An 18,990-nucleotide genomic window follows, 5' to 3' on the forward strand; every position below is an offset into this window, starting at 1 on the left:
TACTCCTCCATGACGACATCACGGAGCTGGTGGATGTTAGAGACCTTGTGCTCCTCCACCTTCCGTTTGAGGATGCCCCACAGATGCTCAATAGGGTTTAGGTCTGGAGACATGCTTGGCCAGTCCATCACCTTCACCCTCAGATTCTTTAGCAAGGCAGTGGTCGTCTTGGAGGTGTATTTGGGGTCGTTATCATGCTGGAATACTGCCCTGCGGCCCAGTCTCCGAAGGGAGGGGATCATGCTCTGCTTCAGTATGTCACAGTACATGTTGGCATTCACGGTTCCCTCAATGAACTGTAGCTCCCCAGTGCCGGCAGCACTCATGCAGCCCCAGACCATGACACTCCCACCACCACGCTTGACTGTAGGCAAGACACACTTGTCTTTGTACTCCTCACCTGGTTGCCGCCACACACGCTTGACACCATCTGAACCAAATAAGTTTATCTTGGTCTCATCAGACCACAGGACATGGTTCCAGTAATCCATGTCCTTAGTCTGCTTGTCTTCAGCAAACTGTTTGCGGGTTTTCTTGTGCATCATCTTTAGAAGATGCTTCCTTCTGGGACGACAGCCATGCAGACCAATTTGATGCAGTGTGCGGCGTATGGTCTGAGCACTGACAGGCTGACCCCCCACCCCTTCAACCTCTGCAGCAATGCTGGCAGCACTCATACGTCTATTTCCTAAAGACAACCTCTGGATATGACGCTGAACACGTGCACTCAACTTCTTTGGCCGACCATGGCGAGGCCTGTTCTGAGTGGAACTTGTCCTGTTAAACCGCTGTATGGTCTTGGCCACCGTGCTGCAGCTCAGTGTCAGGGTCTTGGCGATCTTCTTATAGCCTAGGCCATCTTTATGTAGAGCAACAATTCTTTTTTTCAGATCCTCAGAGAGTTCTTTGCCATGAGGTGCCATGTTGAACGTCCAGTGACCAGTATGAGGGAGTGTGAGAGTGATGACACCAAATTTAACACAACTGCTCCCCATTCACACCTGAGACCTTGTAACACTAACAAGTCACATGACACCGGGGAGGAAAAATGGCTAATTGGGCCCAATTTGGACATTTTCACTTAGGGGTGTACTCACTTTTGTTGCCAGCGGTTTAGACATTAATGGCTGTGTGTTGAGTTATTTTGAGGGGACGGCAAATTTACACTGTTACACAAGCTGTACACTCACTACTTTACATTGTAGCAAAGTGTCATTTCTTCAGTGTTGTCACATGAAAAGATATAATCAAATATTTACAAAAATGTGAGGGGTGTACTCACTTTTGTGAGATACTGTTTTTATACACACACACACACATATATATATATACATACATACTCACACACACACACGCACACATATATACATATGTGTGTGTGTATCTTAATATCAATTACAGTATATACCCTCACTGCCCACTTTATTAGGAGCATCAGTACACCTGTTCATTTACAGTATGCAGTTATTTAATCAGCCAAATCATGTGGCAGCAGCACAGTGCATAAAGATAATCTGACGTGACCACTGCAGTAATTTCTGCATCAATAGCTGTGCAAGACTCCTACCTGTGAGAGTGGACACATCTTTGCATGCTTTAACCAGGAGAGGGCCATGCCTCAGGTTCCCAGGAGAGAGGCGGAGGTCCTGGGTGAGAGGGCCACATCCCTCTTCCTGCTCCCCGCTCAGGGTGAAGGATGCCCGTGGCTCCAGCAGGGCCTGAAGGCGACCAGACGGAGGAGAGAGTCGGTGAGAGAGGAAGTCGGCACGGGTCACCAGAGCTCAGTGTGCTGAATGGCTGCAAAATGGTGGTGCTGCCCCCTAGTGGATCAAAGACTCCAAAGACTGACAAGGAGGAATTTGGACATGCAGGCCCTCCTCCGACCTGAAAAACATAAAAGGAACAAAAGATTCAAAACGAGGCATCAAACCCTAAACACTGATCCAACCGTTGAGTCATTTTACATGTTAATATGGTTTAATAAACTCATTGGTACACCGTCGACATTAGTAAGTGTTAATAATTAAAAGGAAATCGTCAAAGTGCTTATAAACAACAGTAGTGCTTTTGTACCACCCCATATCACTTTCCCTAAAAGCAGGCCAGCCCTCCCTGTAGCATTGATCTGTAATAAGATAGGCCTCACATAGCTGCAGTAGAGAAACGGCCCTGGCAGTACAGCATTCATCTCTGTGTGCGCATGAATTATGAAGGTTTTCAGATCATATATCAACTCATCATGCTGTTACTCATTCATGTAATACCACAGGATGTTAATGTTGTTCAAAACGTTACGTTTTCGCTCATCACAGGTCATACATTGAAACGTATTCAAGAAGTCAAGGTAATATTTATTTGCCAGAAAGAAATAAAACAGGAAAGAGGAAGGCCAGATTTGAATTCATGCTAAAAAAAAAAACAAAACAAAAAAAACAACAACAATACGATCTTATACTTGGTGTGTGATGGACAAATATTTTCTTATGAATAGCAGAATCTCCCGAATAGCATCCACACGGATTATCTTCATTCAGAACAGCCTAATCTCCTAGTTTAGCCTAGTTTCCTGAAGAAGAAAAAAAACCCTGTTCTAATAAGAATGGTCTATCATTTCAAGTAGATACATTTCAAGGTCTACAGATGCAGGTCATTTGTGAGATATTATTAAGTCCAAAATAATTGTGGCTAGAAGTGTCCATTACAAAGATATTTAAGGACAGACAGTTGGTTGCCAGCAATTACGATGTCGTATTTTTGGCAGTACATGAACTCCCTCGAACTGTGGTCACATGAGGAGCAAAGTTGAAGTGTAAGATATCTCAAGGCCAGTCAGCACACACTCAGCGGTGCTCAGTGCCAACCGTACTGGAGAAAGAGGCTGCGTACGTGTGTGCCGTCACATAAGCTATAGCTCAAACGCTCACAAGGGGGGGTTAGTGGAGGTAAACAATGGGAAAGAGAGAGTCCACAAAAAGAAGAAAGAAACAGACCAAAGAAGTACTTGAGATGATAGAAAACAGCCTGAATACCAAACCATTCTGAATGAAGTACTTTCATTAGAGAGTAAGGGGATACATGAACGTTCGAGTATATCTCGTCTTTGGTCAGTCGGAAGCCATATTCCCTCTGAATCGTCACCTAGGAGACCAGAGGACTCTGAACTGGGGTTATGGTCACGGAAACGTTCTCTAAACTACAAAGCTAAAAAAAAAAAAAAAATGAAATAATGTGTTGCAAGTATACGACACCAGGTCAAGTAGACTTTATTGTCCTTCTTCTCACCAGACACATGTACTGTAGGGAACTAAAAATGATTTTAGTTCCTTATGAGCGTGACATCACGTGTGCAGCCTAGAAAAGGCCCCAGCTATTTCCTGCTCATCCTCCGTCCCATTATCATTTTGTTGAGAAGTTGAGGAAGTGGATTAAAGAAGCTTTGTTTGTTTTTGTGTTTGGGTTTCCTCTCATTGTCCAGAAATATGCAGGAGAATGAGAATGAGGCTCCTCAATAGACTGGCGTCCTGTCTGGAGTGAATTCTCCCACCTTGCACCCAGTGTTCCCGGGATTAGCTGATCATATGATATTCTGCCAATGAATCAACACAAAGGGTTTTGTTTTGTTCGCGGTGTGTGGAATTTGCATAATGCGCTAGGTACAGGATCTCCACAAGCCAAATGGCATGAAAAGTCCTAGTTTTTCTTCCAAGCTCTGTTGAGTTGCTACAAAACCGTATTTGCAATACCTCACTGTAACCCCTGAAAGCCCTTTATAAGCTCAGCGTTTCATCAACACCACTCTGAAAGCAAACAGGAGCGGACTCTTCAATTATTCCAATAAACGATTGCCCTATCGATAGGATAAACATGTACTGAAAGATGACCTGCAATGCTAGTTCTCTAAATAATAAACCAGCACATGTCCTTCATGAAAGAGACTGGATAAATGAAAGTACAGAACAGTACCAGAAACCCTCCAGCCTCTTGGTCCCTGTTACACACAACTGCAACTGACGGTCTTACTTCTACAGATTTAATACACTTCTTTAGCTTTCCTTTTTTTTTTTTTTTTTTTTTTTTGGCTTCCCCTCTCTGCCGCCATATTATTTTCCACAGCTTTTGTTCTGGTATCTAGGTCTGCTTTCATCATCGTGTGTAATTGACCTAGAGCACATTCAATGATTACCAGTTTACAAGACATTAGCGAGAATAAAGTGCTTCGTTGTTCCGGGCTTAAATAATGATCGCATGAAAGATGGCGATAATGCTCGGTCGTTTGGATCCGTGTGCAAATAGATACAGAATTCCATTCAAACCTCTACCAAAAAAAAAACAAAAACAAAAACAACCCAAAGCTAAACAGCCTTTAACAGCCAGCTTTCTGTCTCCGCTTAGGAAAATATAATAAAATAATACGCTATAATAAGGAAGGCCATACTGTACTGTTATAATTCCCCGCTCGATACTGGTATTTCCTATTGTGTGTGTACGTCCCTCATAGCTTGCACAAGGGTGTAAAGGTGTGGTGTAATTTAGATAAGGAGTTACAGTAAATGCAACTCGGGTTTACAACTATTATCGAATTAGTTTGGATTAATAGTGTTGAGTTGAACTATCTGTATTCACACACACACAAGCATTTATGTTCAAATTCTGCCTGTCAGACTTCCTTATCAACCTCCGAGCCATCTTGTTGGGTCTTCATTCACTGTGTTAGAGATTACAGATAAGCCTTCACCTATCACTTATCCATGTATCACTCCAGCAGTACAATAAACAGTGCCTACATGCCGTCTTGCATGCTCTCTTTCTCTCTTAGGCAATTCATGCCAAAGGCTTACAACTGAATAAAGAGCACACACACACACACACATACACACACAAAAGGGATATAATTTATCCTATTTTGGTTGAATAGGATTATTCTTCCAAATTCTGTTTTACAAAACCGTTCTAATTGGATGTGATCTCATTAAAGGCTTTCGCCCGATCCACTTCAACGATGCCGGAGAAGAAGGGCGTAATACCAGATTTTTTTTCTCCCACAAAGACTAATAGAAGTAGCCTTCGCTCTCAAGCTGTCTCGTGAGCCTGACCTCTCACTCAGGGACTCGCATATAAAGATATGTTTATAAGAGTAGTCATTCCTGAAGCGACGTGAAGACTTATTTCAAATACACAGCTCGAAAGCATGAGACGCAACGATATGCAAATACAGCGGGGGTCCGAAAAGTCTCCATAGAGGAGGGGACCGTGTTCGGCAGCACCACGTCGGTCGTGCCTTCGTCAGTTTCTTCCCGGTCGGTCCGCAACACTTCGAGTCTTTTTGAATTTGTTAATACGTTTAGGAACGGTGTCGTGTGTGCGATGTGCTCGCCATGCTTCCTGTTAAAGTCCATCGCAACTTTGCGACAGCCATGAGACCGGTTTTAATACGCTCTTCTTAAAGGCTATGTGTAAAACATATGTATATAATAGAAACTAAGTATGAAAAATTTTAGAAGACATTTTGCTACAAATAAATAAATAAATAAATAAATAAATAAATAAATAAAGTGTTAATTTCCCTCTATGTATGGAGATTTTTTGGGGCACCCTGGTGGCTTTGTTTTTATTTCTCGTATACAATTTAGTGGATTTAAATTGCGTAATCCTTGCGTATACCCAGCTGGCGGATTGAAGATAAAATGATGAATATGAGTCAGCAGTACACAATGGGCAGCTTGTATTTCTTAACACGTCCAGGCATTCGTGGATTTGAACGTAATCAATCTTGGCCCCGTTCAGTCAAATTTCTCGAAACATTGCACAATTGAATTAGCCATTTTATCCTCCTTGCATGAAAAGGAAAACAAAATCGCCTCTTTGAGTCCTGTGAAAGGACCTTACATCCAGTGTTCGTCTTTCATGCGTCACAGACTGTTACCATTAAAAGGTATTGCAACCGCCGTGCACTTTTTATTCAAACGCGAGTTAATGCTTTAGGACAGCATTGAGATTTGGATGTGCAGCGAATTATAAAATGCACGATAAATTTCAACAAAATATTTTCTCTTCTTGGGGATCTTGAGCTATCGTGCCTCGAGCTTTTTTTGGAACGGCCCCGAAAGCACCCGCCTAACAAGGCCTGCGTGGAAGGAGGAGGATTATATAAGTCATTTTATATATATATATATATATATATATATATATATATATATATATATATATGTGTGTGTGCTACTTTGTGCGTTGCCATAACCAGCATATTGTTGACGTCTAAGCAAACAACCGGTGCCTGACGATCCCAGAACGTGACATCATCACGGTCTCCAAATCAGCACACCAAACCAAACGCACACTCTATCGAACAGACTCAGAGTGGTGGTTATACATTAACCTACACTGCCTCTCCCATAAACCCTTCCAGCGTTCCATTCCACCTGTCACTGCAGTTCGGTTCCACAGAGTGACACGTGACTGAGAAAGAATAACAAGCTGGCAGGACAAGTCGTATATTCGTAAATATTCTGCACTTATATAGCGCTTTTTTTAACCTTAGAGGTTCCAAAGCGCTTTACACTGTGTCTCATTCACACACACTCACACACCAATGGTAGCAGAGCTGCCATGTAAGGGAGCCAACTTGCCAACTTGCAACTTGCCATCGTGAGCAACTTGGGGTTCAGTGTCTTGCCCAAGGATGCTTTGGCATGTGGAGTCACGTGGGCCGGGAATCGAACCCCCGACCCTACGATTAGTGGACAACACGCTCTACCACCTGACCCACAGCCGCCCAATGATATTAGTAGCAGGCATAAAACGTCCGAGAACTCCTCTCACACTGAAAAACTTCTCAGACTCGGCAGATTTTTATCATACTGGGCTGCTGTTTTTGTTTGAGGGAGAGCTTGGACTTTTCAAGAAGGCATTAGTAATATTGATATGCATAGCATATCATAACTTTCCAGGGGGAAAAAAAAATCATAACATGGTCTGAAACAAACCAGTCATGTTGAACTGAGTCGACCGAGTTGAACTGAAACAAATCAGTGATTTAAAAACGAATCAAATAAAACACAGTGCTACTGCTATTGCACAGTTTTGGAGACCGAACACGTATCCTAATTCAATTATATGCATTACTCGATGATTATATTAAAAGATCAGAACATCCCATCACACACTGACTTTGTCTTGTTTATCTTCAGATAACAGAATAGTAAGAACGTTAATTCAATGATAATGTCACACGGTGGATATATAGACAGAAATGGAAAACACAGACACTCATATCACCATTCTGTCATTACTGTACCTTTAAATACAGCCAGTTTATCTTGTGTTATCTTCATATCACAGAACACTCAAGCGACATTTAGATGCCCAGAGGGTGAATCTTTTATTAAAATGATCAACTTTTTTTCAACACTTACTCCTACCTGAGCCTGGATCCTACTGTAAATATGCCGAGGAACTTATTAACCAGAACAATCTAGGTAACATTCATAGCATTACTTCGTTCTCTAATATTCACAGAACAAGCTGACTGTCATGATGTCAAGTCATGATGTCAGCCTTTATTATCCACCACTTCGCTGAGGTAATTTTGTGTTTACTTTGTACCTTTGCCAACGTGGGAGCTGATGAATGCACCACCTGTCCCAAGCAGGAGATGACAAACGCTGTCTACATATCCTAATGAAATGATACATGGAGAAAAATTGGCTGTAGATATAGAAAGGTCGATTCCACATCACCTGAAAGAAGTAATCGCTCAGTAAAACACGCCTTCATTTGCAGATCTTTGCTCAATCGGTCATCAATGAACTAATGAACAAACTGCAGCAGCAGGAGTGCCACACACGTCCACTCGGTGTACTAGAAAGTGGGAATCGACTCTGGGTTTACTTACTGAAGTTGCTGGGAGATTCTTGCGCCGGGCTAAAGGACAGTCTGGAAGTCACGTTCGAAAGCTTCGTCGGGTCCGATTTCCTTGGCACTTCCACTGTGCTACATTTCTCGTGTCCCGTTCAGTGAAAGCACCTCCTGTTTAGTGAAAGAGAGAGAAGGGAAAGAAGAGGAGAAGGGGAGGAGGAATGAACAGAGCAACTGTGGTAAAAAGGGCAGATCAAACAGAGTGGGGGAGGGAACGGGACGTATAAGAGGCGGAGAGAGGCAGGCAGTGAATGAAAGCGCGAAGCAGACAGAGGGCGAGGCAGATGGATATGAATAAACCTGAAAACCGAAGCAAACGGAGAGAGATATAGATGACGGGACGGGAGTGCGAGTCAGCACTGGGTTACTTATATGCAAGTGCAGGTCCTGCCTTGAGTTTCCTCCACTACTGAATCACTCGCTTTATTCAGTCAGCCTTCATTCAGCGCCACTCCTATAATCTAAAATAATCAGAAATACTGAATCCTTAAACGGATCAGATCACTGACGGTCATTCTGCGTGGTGAGTGTGATTCAGTTTCCTCTTTGACAATCTTAACTAAAATCAACCAAGATACACACTGACTCAGTGTTAGTCTGTTTCCTACAGAAATCTCAGCAAACTACGAAAGACACACATGCAAAACGCAGGGGACTGTGCTTTGCATTGGTAAGCAGAGGCTCAAAGGTGCAAAGACCAACCACAGAGCAAATCATTTATCTTCTTAAAGGAAGCACAAAAAATGAGCACCTCTCATCCAAGCACTTATATTTTACAAGTATTGAAATTATCGCTATACTGCAGGTTACAAGACCAGAGAGTTCGCTCTAGTCACACAACCAGACGTCTAGGTTTTTCACTAGACAGTCTACTGTTTTTGTCACTAAACATGGCCGACTAAAAGAGGCCATTGGACTTATACTCTTCACTGTTTAAAACAAAGCTTTCTGATAACTTTTTAAAAACAGGACGCTGAGAACGGTTTTTCACTGGTGCTCTGAAATGTCTGCTCCTCGTTCAGACGTTTATTTTCCCCATCTGATGGAAATCAGTGTACGTTAAATGCATGTATGTAGAAGTGCAGAGTAGAGGTCGACCGATTGGTCAGTTGTGCTGATCAATTGGAACCGATTTTGTAACCGAAAACAAATTTTATTGTGCTATTTGAAGTGTTTTTTTATTTATGTCTCTGTTTTGATTTGTTAATCAGAGTGTGACTTTTTGGCTCAGTTTGGATGCAGAACGGCCAGCTACTTTTAGGTGAATGTTTGTGCAAAGAGATTAATTCATTCATTTTTCTTCTATTTTTCTGGTGCGGGTTGCAACAGAGTGTTGAGACACTCCTCCAGAGCCTCCTGGATGATCCCCAGATGTTCCTAACTTAACGGTCAGATATCTCTCCAGTGGGTCCTGGGGGTTTCCCCGGGGTCTCTGTCCAGTGGGATGTGCCTGATACAGGTCTAGCAGGAGCCACCCATTGGCCCAACAGTGACAGCCTAGAGCAGTACGTTGGCATTCCAGGCCGCCGGCGGAATGGAAATCAACTTATCAGACGTTTTCGATCAGTATACACAAAGGAATTATTTTATCGTTGCCACTCGGTTATAAAATTAGTCAGGATTTATCAAATTAGTCAGCTGTTGGGTTTCTGTGTGTAGAGTATCGTGACTCTGGGTCTAGCTGCTAGTGAGCAGGGCTATGGGAAAAGGGGAGGGGTGTGAGCCCCCTGCTGGGCAAACTATTCACACCTCTCCATAATAACATTGGTATAGAGATAAAATGGACAACACAACTAAAGCTTTTATTTATACTGAAACACTGTACACAACGGCCACAATAAACAATAACATTTAAACGTAGTAGGCTAGGTTTTTAAAAAAAAAATAAATAATGAAAAACACATTTTTAAAAAACCTGCAAATTCTTAAAGCCCCGTGTCTACTGTCATGTGAGCCATGAACCACTACTGTGGAGTGTGACATCTCACATAAATTCAATGCTGAACACGGGCACCACAAAAACAGGCGCAAATTCCATTCTTTGGTCTCTGGTAAAAAGAGTTAAATAGTTTCAACTTTTGCCTTGACACTGTCTAGTATTGAAAACAGGTACTTTAATAACTAATTCATCAGTCTCAATGTACCAACTGATGCCTCAGTCTCAGAAGTAAAGATTAAGCCTTTTGCACCGTTAGTATGTATCTTCTTATTAAAAAGTTACTGAACCGGACCTTACAGACCACTGTTACAACTTTAAATACAATATTTTTGGGGTAAATCGATTAAGTTACACTACATGCACCACTCCCAGATTAAACACAGGCTACTGTACATACCTAAGCGCTCCTGTTATGGTTTTGAAACGTGCCTAATTTTGTTTGAAAGCTCTCGTACAATAGATTTACGTGCATCCGAGGTCAGAAAACACTTTAATGTGCTCAGAATTTAAATTGCAGCATTACCCTTTTTATCCCCCAGTGTCACAAACGACTCGTTAAACGATCCGTTCTAAAGGATTCGTTCTAAACTCCTCCTTTCAGAGGGCATACTCTACTCTGATTGGTCAGACATCCCAGTCTGTTGCGATTGGTCTACCGCTGTCAGCGAGCAGCCAATGAACACCAGAGGCGGGGCTTTTTGTTACAAACCTAAGTAGGTTAGTACAGGAAGTGAATCTGGAATCACTAACGACTCGTTTCAGCTGTTCAGAATCGGTTCCTTCTTTTACGAGTCGATAACTCAGTTTGTCGTGCGCTTTGATTTTTGAAACTTGGCAGACTTTTTACATTCACTAACAGCTACGTATATAACACACTACATGAAAGGTCGTATCTGAAAAACCATTATAGGTGCACTTTAAGGTCTAAAACATGCCCTTAAGGGTACCACACCAGCCACAAAAAATAAAAGGTACGAGTGTAAGAATATAACTGGAGGTTCATCATGTCCTCTCAATCATTTCATTTCAGCTATTGATACAGTGCAACTTTATCAACTTGACAGGATATAGAACATAAATATAGCTTTATCAAAACACATCATCAACATCAACAACAACAACAACAGCAATACCCCAGCTCCCAATGACTCAAATTGACCTTTGGGGGGAAGGAAAAGAAAAAGGAAGAAGGTACTGGAGCCAACAAGGAAACAACAAACAGATATAAACAAACAATAAGTGGTGTTGTTTAGTTTAAAGTATGATTTTAAAATAGTGGAAACCTACTTTCAACCCTGTTTTGTGGAGTCACGCGACACGTCCTCTTCTGTCGGAACTTATTCGCCTGAGGGGACTTTTTCCACAGCACCTTCCACAGCTGTCAAAGGTTTGTCTTCGTCCTCGTATACTACCCTACTAAGTAGTGACGGCGTGCTATTCAGGAGACATACTATTTAGTACGGTAGTATAGGTTATCCTGGAGAGTTTAGAGCTATGAGCCATGTGATCCGACAGAGGGCGCCCTCTCACTGAGACATGATCCACTTCCTGATCTGTATTCCTGTTCATGAGCATTTCTACTCAGTTGTCTGTCTCTTTTTAATTGAATTCAAAGTTTCTCAAACAAAACGATCGATAACACTGTATACTATACTGGCCCATGTTGAACTTTTGTTTGTTTAACTGAATATCAGATTGTTTTCCTCTCAGTGAAAGCTTTGTAATACTGATTGAGAGCTTTACAAACTTGATCATTTCTTTTGACAACAAACATACAGATGGATGAGAAATATAAGGAAAAGCCGGCATAAAGGTGCCACTAGAACAGCTTCATTAGATATTGGCTCTGGAACTCTACAGTACTAGCCTGCTGAAAACAACAACATTAACAGAAACCCTCGTAGAATTTGTAATGGTTTTAATGGAAACTGTAATGGTCCCTGTGGTTAATTTGTTGCCTTCTATTTGTGACAGGTTATGTCTAGTGGATACCATTAAGGACCTACATCCTTAATTCGTCCTACTATGTAATGGAAACCATTTGGTAATGGTTTAATATTTAACAGCTGATGGTTTGTGATGATGGATTGGTACCATGTCCAGAGTGTACCAGGCCTTGTGTCCCATGCCTCCTGGGATAGGCTCCAGATTCCCCGTGACCCTGAAGGATAAGCGGTATAAAAGATGGATGGATGGATGGATGGATGGTTTGTAATGGTATTTGTAGTGGAAAACATTAGAATTTCTGTGATGGTTTCTATTGGGGGGGGTTTTCCAGCAGGGTAGAGAGATGAACACCATTCTTTTAAAAATATATATATATTCACTCAATTAGTGTTTTGATGATGGTGTTAGAGTATGCTGTCAGACCGAAAAGTGTTCAGTTGGGTTGAGAGCTGGTGAATGGGAAGGCCATAACATATCATTTGTATAATTTTCATACTCATCAAACCATTCAGTGAGCCTTCGTGCCTTGTGGATGGGAGTGTTGGCATTTTGAAATAGAGCAGTCCCACCAGTATGGAAATGTATCATCCTAGTAGGTCAGTCAGAACCTAGTATTAGATAGAGTAGTATAGATTTTGTGACTCTTCCCTAAGGGTACAAGTTGACCCAACCCATGCCAACAAAATTCAACAACAGGGTAACAGAGCCACTAGTTGTTGTTGTTGTTTTTTGTAGTATTACAGTAGTCATTACATTAATTCACTCCATACTCACCAAAAGTAACTGTTTTTTTCTTGTTAAATGGCATATGAGCTCTCTCTCTCTCTCTCTCTCTCTCTCTCTCTATATATATATATATATATATATATATATATTTGCATAGTTAGGTCACTAGTTGGGGAATAATTAACCCATGATTTTATGCTTTCATTTTATTTTTTTAAAGAATGATGTTTAATTTATTATTATCAATGACATGAATGTGTGACCAGATTCCTCTGTCAATGTCATTAAGTAGAATGAACACAGTCCACTTTGGAGAACAATTGGGGCTCTGTATACTGTTTCCTGTTGAGTAGGATGTCAGGCTGTTAAGTGTCTGTGCAGCTAAATGTAGCCTCACAGATGCTGAAAAAGACCCAGCTGCAGCACAATAATAATATGACCCTTATAATGTTTAGCTCAACATAGTTCACATATGTTGACCTATACATCTTTGCATATTAGTAGTCGGGTTTCTCACAGCATGTCTTTTTTTTTTTTTTACATGTTTGAGTATGCATTCAATACTAACATTTATTTCAGCATTGAATGCAATAACTCTACAGAAGCTGATAAAGAAATCCAGCCTGCTAATTTTCAGACTTCAGATTCAACCGTCCGATCTCTAGCACCTCTACCATGGTGATCTGACACCTTCCACTAATAGTAAGTCAGCAAGAAGCTGGGGCTTGTGTACTGATGCAGAGTATGCAATGTCTGCTGGCTTCAGAAAAAAACCCTCAGTGATCATTCCTCTTTGTTCCTTAACCAATCTGGGACAAGTGCCTAAAGTTTCTTGGTGTGCATATCGTGAGGAAGCTTAGCTAAAGATCCATGGCTCAGATTGTAAGATCCTGCAATGGATTATGTGAAATGTTGCAAACATCTCAGCTGGGACACATTTCATAAATGCTGCTTTCTGCAAAACCTCTAGCATAAGCAAATACATCAACACAGAAGATATATTATTACAGAACTACAGAACCAACGATACTCACACACACATACACTGATCAGCCATAACATTAAAACTAGCTGCCTGATAGCCTAAGAAGGACGACTGAAGATGGTCCCCGGGTGCAGTGATTCATACACCCATTCATAGACTACGGACACTTTGGAAACACCAATCAGCCTACCATGCATGTCTTTGGACTGGAGGAGGAAACCGGAGTACCCGGAGGAAACCCCCGCAGCACAGGGAGAACCTGCGAACTCCACACACACAGGGCCACAGTGGGAATCAAACCCCCGACCCTGGAGGTATGAGGTGAACATGCTAACCACTAAGCCACCGTGCACGCCTAATATCGTGTAGGTCCCACTTGTGCCACGAAAACAGCTCTGACCCGTCGCGGCATGGACTCCACAAGACCTCTGAAGGTGTGGTGTGGTATCTGGCACCAAGACATTAGCAGCAGATGTTGACATAATAATGTTGATAATTACATCAACAACTTTAAATATTTCAGATCCTTTCGGCTATACAGCCCCATACAAGCACTGTGTTATGACACCTTTCTATTATAGCCAGCATTAATTTTTTCAGCAATTTGTGTATTTTGCGCCCCTGACCCTGTCGCAGATTCACCGGTTGTCCTTCCTTAGACCAATTTTGGTAGTTACTAACTACTGCATACCGGGAACACCCCACAAGACCTGTCGTTTTGGAGATGCACTGACCCAGTCGTCTGGCCATCACAACTTGGGCTTTGTCAAAGTCGATCAGATCCTTATTCTTGCCCATTTTTCCTGCTACCAACACATAAACTTCGAGAACTGACTGTTCACTTGCTGCCTACTATATCCCATGCCTTGACAGGTGCCATTGTAATGAGATAATGAATGTTTTTCACTTCACCTGCCAGCTGTCAGTGGTTTTAATGTTATGTCTCTCTCTCTCACTCTCTTTGTCAGTTCATGAACAGATGTCCTGACATTTTCCTTTAGAATTTGCTGGTATAATTCAGATTTTATTGTTCCATCAATGATGGCGAGCAGTCCAGGACCAGATGCAGCAAAACAGACCCAAACCATGATATTACCACCACCATGTTTCACAGATGGGATAACGTTCTTATTCTGGAATGCAGTGTTTTCCTTTCTCCAAACAGAATGCTTCCCATTTAAACCAAAAACTCCCAAAACATTTTTCCAACAGCCTTCTGGCTCGTCCACGTGATCTTTAACAGAATGCAGAAAGGCAGTTCTTTCTGGAGAGCACTGACTTTCTCCTTGCAACCCTCCCATGTACACCATTGTTGTTCAGTGTTCTCCTGATGGTGCACTCATGAACATTGACATTAGCCAATGTGAGAGAGACCTCTATTTGCTTAGAAGTTACCCAGGGTTCCTTTGTGACCTCGTGGACTATTACACGTGTTGTTCTTGGAGTGATCTCTGTTGGTCGACCACTCCTGGGGAGGGTAATAATGGTCTTGAATTTCCTCCATTTGTACTGACTGTGGATTGGTGGAGTCCAAACTCTTTATAGATGGTTTTGTGACCTTTTCCAGCCTGATAAACTCTTTTTCTGAGGCCCTTTCAAGGACTACTGTATGTATATACACATAATATTTTTTTGGCCAGTTGGTGGCGACTTTCTACTATACTGCCTATTTATTACCACACACTCGCTATGTACTGATGTACTGGATTCACATTAAGGACAAACATTAGGGTCAGGTAGATCCATACAGGTGTACTTTGTAAGTACACAATTACTGTAGCCAACTGTCTATCAATTGAAACCAACATTGGACCACCATTGAACAGATAGTATTTGTTGTGGTGGGCCACTGACATTGACATGGAAGTGTTTGTGGCACTGGTTCAAGTGTTCTAGGTTCAGAGGTTTTTAAACACCACTGTGTCACTGAACATGATGAAGGACCTGAAAATGATGAAGGGCTAGAGGACAATTACAAAAAATCAGTGGGAAAAGATCAACTATGTTGTCTAGCTGTACATCCACAATATGGACTAACAAGGTTATATATATTATGTTTAATAAAGTGACCAGTAAGAATTCACCTTATTTAAAAAAAAACACAAAAAAAACTCAGAAGTGCAACAGAGGTGTGTGGGTGGGTGGGGTGGGGTGTGTACTGTTTGCATAAGAGTGCACAACCTTTTATAATGGGACATGTGGCTTTCCTCAGAATTAACCAATCACATTCAAACCCACGTTCAAAAGTAGTTGTCATACAGCTGTCATCAATGAAGTAATTCTGATTAACCCCAAATAAAGATCGTTTCTTGACATCTTCTTGGTTTCATCAGACTGCTGAAATGATGGTTTCTAAAGCATGTACAGCATCTCATTGTTGAAAGTTATCGATCAGGAGAGGAGTACAAAAGAATTTCCAAAACATCACATGTACCATGGAACACTGTGAAGGCCATCATCAAGGAGTGGAGAAAATGGGGCATCTTTGTGACATGGCAAGAATAGGGCGTCCCTCCAGCACTGACAAAAGGACGAGATGAAAAATCAGGGAGGCTGCCGAGAGACAGACAGCAACATTGTGTGGCCCTCACCTTTTGCTCCGATTGGGGGTCTTTGCTGGGTCAAATTGATCCAGGACATAACTGGAGGCTCAAAAGGTTAACTGAGGGTTGAAAGCGCTGCAGGAATATCTGACAAGTATTGGTGCAATCTAATTTATGCAATCTCTTATTCATAATTCTCTCGTATTTTTCACGTCTGGTCTATGGTGTAGATTGACTAGACAGAAGCCTTTTCTCATAAAAATAAAAAATAAAAACAAACATCCAAGCCTGCCTACACTGAAAAAAAAAAAAAAGCTTTACTTAATTCAAATGTGTACATCGGTTCCATGTGATTGAATTGAGTTACATTAACACAATTTATTCTTTTTTATTACACCGACATGATTTGATCATGTATTTTCAAAGCCATGAATAAAATCAAACCGCATGCTCTCGACTGAACTGAGGATCAAACTCAGGCGCTGGTATTCTGCAACAGCCATATTATTGCTGAGCTATTCTATCGCACATGATTTAACTGTGTTTATTTAACATTGTAGTTATAGTCCCTGTCAGTGCCAACATCCTTGTGAGATTTTATGATGTAATTAGTTTACATTAATATTAAACCAATTACATAATTTGATATTATGTGAACTGATCACGCTCACAATTCATAATTCAATATAGTAATTAGAAACATAGTTAAATCAGGTTTAGTATAAGCAGTGTAATCAGGTTTTATTAAGAAACATAATATTTCTTTTCAATGTACATCACCCCAAACTATGTGGCAAAATGTGTTATGGTCTGATGAGACCTAGGTAGTACTTTTTGGGCATAATTCTAAAAGAATACCATACCCATGAAGCATGGTGGTGGCAGCGTCATGCTATGGGGCTGCTTCTTTATAGCTGGGACTGGAGTTCTGGTTAAGATAGTGGGAATCATGGATAGCTCCAAATACAATCTATTTTGGCGAAAAACCTGTAGGCTTTCACCTTGTAGCACAATAACAACCGAAAGTCAACAAAAGAATGCCTTCAGAGATAGAAGATCAACGTTTTGGAAAGGCCCAGTCAGAGGGCAGGTCTAAATCCTATGGAAAAGCTGTGGAATGGAAATTCCTTTCATTTTGATATGTCTGGAGCATTCTCTGTAAGGAAGAGTGAGATAATAAATCACCAGATCAAGATGTGATAAGTTGGTAGACTTTTGCCCCAAAAGACTAAGTGTTGTCTTGTATTACATGCAAAGCATGCTTAAACATATCATAAGTATTAGTTAAGGAGGTACACAATTATTCAACCAGGTTGTTTGTTTTTTCTTTATCCTTTCCCTAAAATGTTTCTCTGTGTTTTTCACTTGACTTTTGTAGGCTGCTACATGACATTAAAGGTGTAAACAAACAACAACAACAACAACAACAACAAAAGATCTGACATGATTTGTCTTGTTTTTATTCTTATTTTTACATCACTAAAACCTGCCATTTTAATAAGGATGTGTAGACTTGCTGTGTAGACTGTAGATTCCCACTGTAGGATATACACTGTAGATTCCCACTGTAGGATACATCTACAGGTATATACACTGTAGGATATACAGTGTAGATCCCCACTGTAGGATATATCTACAGGTATATACACTGTAGGATATACACTGCAGATCCCCACTGTAGGATATATCTACAGGTATATACACTGTAGGATATACACTGTAGGATATATCTACAGGTATATACACTGTAGGATATACACTGTAGATCCCCACTGTAGGATATATCTACAGGTATATACACTGTAGGATATACACTGTAGGATATATCTACAGGTATATACACTGTAGGATATACAGTGTAGATCCCCACTGTAGGATATATCTACAGGTATATACACTGTAGGATATACACTGTAGGATATATCTACAGGTATATACACTGTAGGATATACACTGTAGATCCCCACTGTAGGATATATCTACAGGTATATACACTGTAGGATATATCTACAAGTATATACACTGTAGGATATATTTACAGGTATATACACTGTAGGATATATCTACAGGTATATACACTTTAGGATATGCACTGTAGATCCCCACTGTAGGATATATCTACAGGTATATACACTGTAGGATATACACTGTAGGATATATCTACAGGTATATACACTGTAGGATATATCTACAGGTATATACACTGTAGGATATACAATGTAGATCCCCACTGTAGGATATATCTACAGGTATATACACTGTAGGATATACACTGTAGGATATATCTACTGGTATACACACTGTAGGATATATCTACCGGCATATACACTGTAGGATATATCTAGAGGTATATACACTGTAGGATATACACTGTAGGATATATCTACAGGTATATACACTGTAGGATATACTACAGGTATATACACTGTAGGATATGCACTGTAGGATATATCTACAGGTATACACACTGTAAACCTGATAAATTCCCACACCAAATGTAGCCACAACGCAGGTGAAACTAGAAAGTAGTACCTTTTTTTTTTTTTTACACAAAACCTGTTGTTCAGGTAGTAAACGCTTTGATACCCGTACAGTATATGTCTAGCTTGTCGGTGACTCATGAATGTGAGACTACTAACGTATGACGCCATTACAGGTGTGGCTGCTAGTGGTGACATGTCCTCACATACCAAATAAACCAGTTCATAGCCGCTCAAAGCAAATGAAATTTGAGACAGTAATTTGGGTTTTCACTAGAAACATTTCATTGTATGCAACCTGCTTTACTCATCAACACACAGTCGTGTCTAAACGTACTCATGACATTTAATGTGCTGTATACAAAGCGCGCGTGCGTGCGTGTGTGTGTGTGGAGTGGTGTTGGGTGTGGCACGAGCGCTTTCACTCTCGGGGGCGGAGCTTTGGCTCGAGCTTTC

General features: G+C 41.1%; 1 long non-coding RNA gene across 1 annotated transcript; it reads right to left on the minus strand.

The window, feature by feature from the left end:
- Positions 1-1,664: 1,664 nt before the first annotated feature.
- On the minus strand, positions 1,665-11,496 carry LOC128613683 (uncharacterized). The gene is made up of 3 exons (XR_008386923.1): positions 11,141-11,496; positions 7,892-8,025; positions 1,665-1,884 (listed from the first exon to the last, which is right to left on the minus strand). It is a non-coding gene; the product is annotated as an uncharacterized LOC128613683 (long non-coding RNA).
- Positions 11,497-18,990: the final 7,494 nt, after the last annotated feature.

This window comes from Ictalurus furcatus, chromosome 10 (assembly GCF_023375685.1).
Source record: "Ictalurus furcatus strain D&B chromosome 10, Billie_1.0, whole genome shotgun sequence".
Taxonomy (NCBI): Eukaryota; Metazoa; Chordata; class Actinopteri; order Siluriformes; family Ictaluridae; genus Ictalurus; species Ictalurus furcatus.